Source organism: Podarcis tiliguerta (genome assembly GCF_965153285.1).
Source record: "Podarcis tiliguerta genome assembly, chromosome: 5".
In the NCBI taxonomy this organism is placed as follows: Eukaryota; Metazoa; Chordata; class Lepidosauria; order Squamata; family Lacertidae; genus Podarcis; species Podarcis tiliguerta.
Window position 1 is genome coordinate 77,377,465 of NC_139538.1, and position 8,492 is coordinate 77,385,956.

General features: G+C 44.6%; 1 long non-coding RNA gene across 1 annotated transcript; it reads left to right on the forward strand.

The window, feature by feature from the left end:
* The first annotated feature begins 1,724 nt into the window (after positions 1-1,724).
* Positions 1,725-8,031, forward strand: LOC310677568. The gene is made up of 4 exons (XR_014511284.1): positions 1,725-1,803; positions 2,038-2,125; positions 3,814-4,023; positions 4,502-8,031. It is a non-coding gene; the product is annotated as an uncharacterized lncRNA (long non-coding RNA).
* Positions 8,032-8,492: the final 461 nt, after the last annotated feature.

Below are 8,492 nucleotides of genomic sequence, written 5' to 3' on the forward strand. Positions count from 1 at the left end.
GATGGATTGAGTGGACAAGGCCAATAGTGGGTCCAATGGTCAAGAAGGCAGTTTCTGCACATGATACAGAGGGTAGTGGGAAGCAGATGGGGCTCGTCAACCTGGGAAGGTAGCCCACCTTGGAGAAGGAATGCTCTGCTCCTAAACCTTTGCTGTCTTGTGGGATATCTTCTGGAGAAGAAAATGCTAAGGAGTAAACCCTACACAAATCTGGAGTAGAGTGCCTAAGACAGTTGGATGATGCCTTGTGCACCTCCTTCCAGCAACTCCTGCGGCCAAGCTGGTGCTAAACTACACAAGCGAGATTGAGAACAGGGTCTTGTCATCTAGGCAGCTCAGGACCTCCATAAACACTGCATGGGCTTGTGCCCCAGAGAGGTCATTTCAGTGCTGCAAACACAGCAGTTTTGACTTCACTCCTGAGGTTGCACTCCATTGTTTCTCAAGACAAATGAATGGTTGCAACAACAATATCCAGCCACCACCACTGGTTATTTACAGCATCTCTGTGCCTAGCAATAAGAATGCTCAGTGCTTCTGCTGACTATCTGTAGGGACATCTACAAACCTGGTGGGTGAGGACAGCAATAAGACAGTACGGTCCAAGTTCTGCAGCTCATCCTCAAAAGCAGAGGGCTAGCCCAATGCCCATGTGGCATGATTAGCTCTCTCCTTTCGATGGATAGAAGGGAATATATCCCCACTTGAAGAGAAAAATCTGTGACAGCAGAGATAGATTGCTGGCCAGGAAAGGAAACCAAGCAGGGAGATTTGCCTCCAGCCTGTCAGCTCCCCTCTTTTGGATCTCATGCCCACCAGATCTCCTTACCCAAAAGACATGGGGGAGCCCCAGCCCCTAGGACAGGGAAACAACTGTAGGGCAAGGCTGATCTGGAGGGACAGTAGAAACCATGTACTAACTTTTTCATGATAAAAGTTACCTGCACCCATTTTTTCTAAGTCAACCTAATTTACTGAGCCTCTGTTCCATAGCCCCTTCCTCACTCCTAAAGGAAAGGGGGGGGGCTGATCTAGGCATTTATTACACACACCTCTGTATGTTGTAACAGGACATTACATCATAAGATCTGAAAAGAAGCAGATGGAACTGGCATCATTTTACATAATCTGATCAAGATATATTGTGAGCACTCTGTTTTCCTATTTCTTCCTCTCTCTTTCACATACAGACACACAGGCAATGGTGAGGCCGACTACTTTTATGGGAACAAGATAATGCCACTATCGTGTGGGAGATTCTCTGGAGCAAGGAGTACCCAAGAGGGCAGGAGATAACAGAGTCATCCAGTGTAACTCTACAGATGCTATTTTGTGTGGAGCATAGATTTCAATCTCACAGAACATATTTGTTGTCCCACAGATACCTCCTGCACAATTCATGTTGGTCTCTGAGGTTTGCTATCAGTTTGTGCCACACCATCAATGGAATCCTGTTGCTTAATCAGATGGGAGCATCGCTCTACCATCCTCTAATGTTAAGATTTCTGGAGGTGTGTACTCTTTCCATCCATTCATATTAACTACCCATTTAGCATACATGCAGAGTAGATAAGAAGAGTACTCTCCCCACTTTCTATCTATTAACACAGAAATCCTCTAGTGTTGCATCAAATGAAGAGATGGCTGCCTTTTGGATCACTTGCTTTCTCCCTAGGGAATACTGATAGTGTTTCTAGAGCTGACTGAAGATGCTTTCTCAACAGGTTAGGAGATGTTTATTTACAAAGCAAGCCACCTCTGGCCAGGGAATTGTGGGCGGAAGCTGCCATAGGAAGCTATCAGGTGACTGGTCCATCTAGGCTAGTGTCTCTGCACTAACCAGCAGCAACTCAGAGAGGGTTTCTCCAAGCCATACCTGGAGATTGAACCTAGAAGTCTCGGCATGCATAACAGATGCTCTACCATTGAGTTTCAACCCTACAACCAGGCTACCTCTACTGCAGGAAATGTGTGTGCATAGCCCCTCAGCATCACCCCACAATTTAATGGGGTTTTTTCTTCTTTTGACTTGTTCAGGTCTGTAGAGGCATGAGGCTCACAGTGGACGCAGGCACTTTCCCGGTCAAGCATTCAGTACCTTGGACAGCTCCTGTGAAACTCCCTGGTGAGTTATCTCTGCAAGGAACTAGAGACAGTAGAAGCCTTACGCTGATCAGACCTGGACTGTGGTAGAGTGTGATTCCTTTTCAAAGCTTAACAACAACCCCACATAACTTGATGGGCACTATTACTATGTAATACAGTTCATAAGTCTGTTTACATCAGTAGCTAATACCAATTCTGCAGCATTTCAGCTGCCATAAGCCACATTTGCACCACGCATATAAAGCTCTCATCAGAGGTGGATTTAGGGGAGCGCAACTGGTTCAGTCACCCTGGGCACAGAGAGTTGGAGGCACCGCAACTATGATGCAAAAGCAAAGGCGGGGGGGGGGAGAGAGAGAGAGACCAAATTTTGGTGTTGCACAGGGTGCTGCTGAAATTTGAGACCCCAAGGTCTGCCACTGCTCTCATATACCACTTTAACAGTTGCTGCTTCCTTAAAGGAATCCTGGGAATTGTAGTTTGTGGGGGGTTTTTTTTTAAAAAAGAGAATATTTCAATTGAACAAACTAAAAGTGAATGTGAATAAACAAAACAAAACTCTGTAATTTGTTGAGTGCTAAGTGTTGGTAGGAGACCCCTGTGCCCCTCACTGAGCCACAGTTTCCAGAGTGGTTTAATAATCAGTCCCGCTTCATGGGGAACTCTGCAAGGTGCATATGTGGTCCTAGAGTCCCACAAAGAAAGAAGCAAATGGAAATTTAAGCATGCTGAGAATCCTCTGTTGGATATCCTTAACCCACCCCTGAACTACAATTCCCAGAGTTCACTGGGGGGAGAGAATTATTATTAAACCAGCTTTTATGCAGATAAAGTTCCAGAATTTCAGTGGACCAATCCAAACACAAGCTCAAAATCCATACCTGCTTTGGGAATCAGAAAGAAGTGCTGGGGTGAGGGCTTGTTTTTGATAGCAAAGAAAACATTACACGTACTGCAGCCGAGTACAAAAACTGTGATCTCTATAAAAAAAAAAACCGTTAATCATGGAAAATCCAGGCATAATTCATGTTTGTAAAAGGAGGGGGCAAAACCCGAGAGCTAATGAGAAGCAAATTGGCCAGAGCAAGTTTAGCAGTGGCATTCCCTTTTAATGTTCCAGCTGCCATCCTTTCTTAAAGCCGTGCAGCTGTATCAAATAATGACCTGCAATTTGTAATATGGGTGTTTATTATTATTTTTTTCTTTCTATGTTTCCCCCCCCCCCTTAAATTAATAAGGTATCTCTTGTAATAAAACTGGTCTGCTGGGAAGGTTAGCTCAATTGCACCACCCACTGGGACGAAAGCACACAGCGTTATAAACCTCAATGCAATCAGGAAGACATTCATTCTTTGCAGAATGTCTCTCTTTACGCTGCCTGTGCAGTTTGCTGCCGTCGTTCCTCTCTCCTTATCCCCACTTTGCATAAGACGCACCGCACAAAGGAAAATGTCTCAAGCCACCGTCATCTGTATTCTTCTATAGCTGCAAAAGGCAGGTTAAGACACAGCATGAGAGGCTGCCTCCTGGATGTATTTGGATTGAGGAATGAAAAAGGAGAGCGTTTCTGCTTTTATGGGAGGGTATATACCCTCCCCCCTTTTCTTCCTCACATTACAATGAAGGGCTTAAGTGATCTAACTGCAGATCATTTTTTATTTATTGGCGAGGCGGCTTCCCTTTCTGGCTTCTGTCCCCTCCGATTAGTAAACACCAACGGCTCCAGGAATATGTTGTCTGTTCCGTCACCGCAACCCACAGAATCGAGCCATTTGAGAGACAGAGCGAATGAGCTGTAGCATGGAGGGAGCAGAAGAGGGGAAGGGAAGCAGACACGGAAGTTCACCCTGTCAAACTTGGAAAACTGAAAGGACCGCAAGGCATGGCTAATGAAAAATTCCTGCTCACTCTACACAGGTGGGATGCTTTCATGTCAAAAAAGCTTGCCCCTCCCAATATGTCTTGCTTCCGGACCATTTTAACACAAGTATATGTTGCATGCAGCTGTAATATTACCGTCTCTTCCCCCCCCCCAGAAAAAAACCCAATGAAAGGCAAGATTTCAAGGTCACAAAGCAGGGAAGAGGTTTGAAATTAAATCCTACTGTAAGGGGAATGGTTAAAGGGCTCATTTTTATCATCCTTGTGTTGCTCTCTGGGTTAGGGATAGGGGATTCAGTTTGCATTTAAATGCAAATTGATCTAATATGTGGATCCAAACACAGCTGCCCTTCAAAATTCATGCTTCTCCGCATTTGGCAATGTAGTTCTCCCGTGAAGTAATGTGTACAAAATGTGTTATAAAGGCAATTGCCCTTTTTCATGGAGTTTGTGTCAAAGCATGCACTGGCCACGTGTGCATAAGCCCACCCTGCCCCATTTCTCCCTCTTCCAGGTCCAAAAGGAGCCGCACATTGGCAGTTGGATGTCAATCAGACACACCTAAAATGGTTGCCACTCGTATTGCATGACCAGCCGTGACAGCCCCAACTCCCAGGGAACATAGGAAAGGAAATAAAGACTCTGACAACGTTATGGAATTAAAATCAGGCCACAACTTTATTAAACTTCTGAATGTAGGAAGACCTTGGCTCAGGTCTTGAGCTTGTATCCCTCCCAGCCGGGGGGAACTGGGGTTCATAGGGTAAATGGGATATGGGGGTGCTCTGTGAAACGTAATTGTAAGCAGGCAGCCCAGCCCATATCCCCACACGCAGGGTAGTTCACTGACAACCTTTCAGTCTATGGCCAGTGACACCTATTTATGTAACCCTTTAAGAGGGGGACCCTGGAATCGTCGCCACAGGGGGGTGAGTAACCACTTCAAAGCCCCCCCCCCCATTATAGGGAAGAAAAGACGAAAGGATTCCACCCAAGGCCATAATCGCCAAAGTTGTGATGAATTGCTATGGGGAAGACAAAACCTGCCAATGCAGGAAAAATTCTTCCCGGTCCTTCAACAGCAACCAGTCAAAGACCACAGCAGCACCCACTAAAAAGGAAGAAAAAGTTAACCTGCAAACAAGAACATTAACAAAGGGAGGATGAATCTCCAGAGCCGTCTGCCTGGGAGTGAACCGTCTGAAGCTGGGAGTGAACCTCTGAATAATACACTGAGAAGCAGGCCAGCCCCCTTCTACTAGCAAGTTTCCTGGGAACTATAGCATCGCACGCGATCCCACAAAAGGCACCCACAATATAGCGTGAGTGCTCATTAGGATAAAATGCAGATGTTCATGAAAATAACAAACATGCATTGTTCTGGCGAAAATGTTTTGCAAAAAATGTGTATATTAACTAAACTGCATACAAAAATCTGTGCATTAGCAGAAACTTACACAAAAATGTGGGGGGGATTCATACTTTTTTTTAAAAAAAAAGAAATTTGTCATGGAAATATGGAGAACTGTTCTTTAGGGTGGAAAAATCAGAAACCGAAATTGACCAATTTGCCCATCCCTTATCTCAGATACATCACAACAGAAGCCCACTCATCTTCTCAAGAGCTGCTTGCACAAGCCGCAGCTAATTTTTTTTACTTTTCTTTTTATATATCTTTTGCTTGGGAGGGACCATGGGAAACACTGGATCTTCCTCTCTGAGCTTTGAGAGGGAGACCTAATGTTGGACGCTGTATCTCGGCCACTGCAAAAAATATCTGTGGCCCCTGCCCTGCTAATGTCAGAGCTCTGATGTCAGTAAGGCAGAAAAGGGGACATGCTCAGGGCTGGCTAGGGAAAAGTATTGGATCCTAAACTAGGGCCCAAACTACGCCAGTTTGAGCTGGCATAGTTTATTTCCTTCCCATTGTGAACAATGGGAATTATAAAATATATATATATAGAATATGGAAAAAGAGAAAGGGACCACAAGTGCTCCTGTGCTAATAATTCTATGAAAGCCTGGCAGAGCTTTGGATGAGGTGGCTCAATGGCTTTGGTTTCCACCACCATTGCATCCATACTCACTTTTCTATTATGAAAAACAGGTTACAGTACAGGAAGGGAGCATAAAACTGACCAGGCAAACATCAACAGGTCAACATACCACCTACAGTGATACAATGAAGCTGCCTTTCAAATCAAGCTCTAAATAATAATAAGAGTTTTCCAAAATGACTTGTCAAATGTTATTTTTAAAGGATTTCGCCTTCTGGGGGTGGGATTGTCTTTTATGACCGCTGGGTGATGACCCCACTGGGCATGATAACCCAGTCGGGGGGGGAGAGGCAGACTATGTTTAGGGCAGCTTTTCTAGCACCTCCCCCTTTTGGGGGTGAGCAGCGTGGATCCTAAATAGGGCTGCTCAGTCGTGGATACCAAGACCCATCTTTCAAGAGAAAGAATTACTTAGGATAAGCACCAAATCAACACAACCCTCGATCCTGATCTTAATTCACAAAGATGGTGATCAGAGAAGCCATGTTTGGTGGCAGATTTCATGTGCCCTCCTCAATCCCATGTAGTGGCATGTTGAAGCTAATCTGTAATCAACAGAATCTATGGAAGGTATGAAATGGCCCAGGCACAATCATCACCCTGCAGTAAGCCAGCAAGATCACCAGTGTATGTCATGGGATGCAAGCCTCTGAAAAGTCTGTGTTTATTTTTTAATTATTTCGTATTTGATTGCGTCTTGCCCATCAATCTCCATGAGGCCTGCAGAACAATCTGGGGTAGGGAGTGTGGCAAAAATGATATACCTGCTGCTTGGAAGCTCAGACTACCTGCCAGAACAGGGGAACAATGTTTTCCACAATGCCAAGAGAGTCACATGTGCACAATGGAATTCATAGAATCTGAGTAGCCTGCACAATGCACATTGGGGGTTAGTTTGTCCAGCCAGCTAGCACTGAAATGCTATGTATGCCAACTCAGAAGTAAACCCATTGTGTCTGATGGGTAGGTGTGTACAGGTTTTCAACCTAAATGATCTGAGGGTAAGGGAAAGCCAGATATAGGAGATAACTGACCATCAATGCCTACAAGCAGCCACAGACTGGTGTGCAAATTAATCTCAGATGATTGCTGCGGTCCCATTTTATACATTGGATGTATTCTTACGGGTTTGAATATAATCCCTCCCTGATTCCCTGGGGAGTGTGGGGAGCAGGAAACTAGAGTAATCTCTAAGGAGAAGGATGCTCTTTCTTCAATTAATACAACAAGCCATTTCTACAGAACTTTGGCAAACTCCTGCCGCGCTGTTGCTCTGATCATAAACACTGAGTGACCTAATGGGGACAGGAAGTCTCAGGAAATGCTGCGCAAGTCACAGATTTTAGGAGCTTATGCTGATCTCCTGGATTCTAGTATCTGGGGAAAAAATTGCAGCAGAGTATTTCTTTTTCTTTTTCGAGTGGTTCAGAACACTCTCAAATGAGCCAAAGAGCATTCTTCCCTGATCTGATCATATCCTGCCCCTCACACCCCATTTCTCTCCCACCCAAATAAACAATCCATAGTATTAAATAAATATTAAAAAAGGTTGCTAATCTTCTGGCAGCAGAAACACTGAAATACCAATGGAATTGCAAAAGCGATTCTTTCTGTACAAATCCCAACTTGAGCGATTATTAAATTCTGCTTACCTATCATTCCTCCTTTAGCTTCAAGGGGAAAACATTATGTTTTTAAATTCTTGGCCTGAAATCTGTTGTGTGGCATTATGGATGCTGAAGCTTACATGTTCAGCATTCTAAGTAGGAAGACAAGTCACTCACAAGCTAGTGTTAAAAACAGAAGTTGCTATCCTTTTCTTTCCTCTCCTGTTTTGTGCAACACTTTTATCCCAAAATACATTACAGAGCCTGTGTTCTTGTTGGGGGGGGGGTAAACACTCATAGGGTCCTGCTTTAAACATTGCATGTCTAGGCTGTTCACGCACATTGTCTCTTTTGTGTTCCAAGTGGTGTGTTGTAATGCTGGAGTTCTTCATGGATCACTGCCTTGCTGTGGCGGAGGGGCTTGAATAACTCAGAGAAGCTATGAGCTATGCCATGCAGGGCCACCCAAGATGGACAGGTCATAGTCGAGAGTTTTGACCAAACATGATCTACCTGGAGCAGGAACCGGCAAGCCACTCCAGTATCCCTGCCAAGAAAACTCCATGGACAAAGACAACAGGCATATAAAAGTTATGACGCTGGAAGATGAGCCCCTCAGGTCAGAAGGCGTTCAACATGCTACTGAGGAAGAGCAGAGGACAAGTACAAGTAGATTCAGAGCTGATGAAGTGGCTAGGCCAAAGCCGAAAGGTCCTCAGTTGTAGATATGCCTGGAAGCGAAAGGAAAGTCCAATGCTGTAAAGAAAAATATTGCATAGGAACCTGGAATGTAAGAACCATGAACCTTGGTAAGTTGGATGTGGTCAAAAATGAGATTGCA